The 1,450-nt window shown below is 37.0% G+C and overlaps 1 non-coding gene across 1 annotated transcript; it reads right to left on the reverse strand.

Moving 5' to 3' along the window:
* Positions 1-1,091: 1,091 nt before the first annotated feature.
* On the reverse strand, positions 1,092-1,197 carry LOC122028398. Its single transcript, XR_006124789.1, has one exon. It is a non-coding gene; the product is annotated as a small nucleolar RNA R71 (small nucleolar RNA).
* Between the last annotated feature and the right edge of the window lie 253 nt (positions 1,198-1,450).

The following is a 1,450-nucleotide window of genomic DNA, read 5'->3' on the forward strand; positions in this document are numbered from 1 at the left end:
TAATCCTATTTAGATACATTTCTCAGTCCTTAGCCGGTTGTCTATTGCAAGAGAGAACCGACAACTTTCTACATGTTTGGCAATTGAGGGATAAGAATTGGTGAACCATTTACATTCGAGAAATCCTACAAAGAAACCGAAACTCCTAGAATCTCCCTTTATCATAACCCAAAACACTAAACTCTTGTTTGTTGATCTTTAAGATTAGATTTGTTTACCTTACTTTACTTTTGAAACGATTGGATAGTTGTTTGGCTAATTCGCATTGAGACATTTCTAGTGCTTATTCCAGTCCTTGTGGATACGATAATCTTTTATATTACTTGCGACATTTCCGTACACTTGCGGAGAGCGAACAAGTTTTTGGCGCCGTTGCCGGGGACTGCGCTATAACATTAGGAATTATCAATTGAGTTAGACTAAACATAACATTTGTTTTCCTTTCATATTGCATAGTTGTAACTAATCATTAGGTTTCTATTTTTACTTTCTTGTATAACTTTCACTTCTTGTTAGTTCTTTTTGTACAAATTCAATTCTGCATTTTTGATTCTTTTATTTTTCTTTTTTTTTTGAATTGTCATTTGCTATCTTGTTCTTGTGTATGCGAAGATCTAACTTTGCAGGGGAATTCTTTCCTTTAGACCCTGAGATTGATAGAACCTTCCATAAAAGAAGAATTCTGCAAAGGCAAATTGAAGAACAGGAACATTTGAACATGGCAAATAGACCACTTAAGGATTATGCAGCACCCTATGCAAGAGGTTTTCGATCTAGTATTTCAAGACCTTCAGTGGAAGCTAACAACTTTGAGATCAAACCTGCAATCATATCTATGGTGCAGCAGAACCAATTTGGTGGAGGACCTCATGAAGACCCCAATCAACACTTAGAGGTCTTTTATGAAATATGTGGGACCATGAAAATGAATGGAGTTCCTTCAGATGCAGTTAGATTATTATTATTTGGGTTTTCTCTAAGAGATAGGGCAAAGCAATGGCTGAATTCTTTAGCCCCTAATAGCATCACCACTTGGGAGCAGTGTGAGCAACAGTTTCTTGATAAGTTCTATCCACCAAGCAAAACAGCTCATATGAGGAATTTAATTGCGAGCTTCAAGCAAACTGACTCAGAATCTCTTTTTGAAGCATGGGATAGATATAATAGTATGCTCAGACAATGCCCACATCATGGGTTGGAAAGATGGTTAGTGTTGCACACTTTTTACAATGGTATCAATTATCATACCAAAGTGTCCCTTGATTCAGCTGCTGGAGGGGCACTTATGAACAAAAGCTTAGATGAAGCCGAAGAAATCATTGAAAGTGTAGCACAAAATCATCATCAATGGGCAAATGAAAGAAGTGGTGGCTATTCCTCTGTAAACCCAACAATTAAAGCATCAGGGAAGTTTGATGTAGATGCAGTCACTCTTTTGTCTGCAAAATTG

The sequence above is a fragment of the Zingiber officinale genome, chromosome 10A, assembly GCF_018446385.1.
Source record: "Zingiber officinale cultivar Zhangliang chromosome 10A, Zo_v1.1, whole genome shotgun sequence".
In the NCBI taxonomy this organism is placed as follows: Eukaryota; Viridiplantae; Streptophyta; class Magnoliopsida; order Zingiberales; family Zingiberaceae; genus Zingiber; species Zingiber officinale.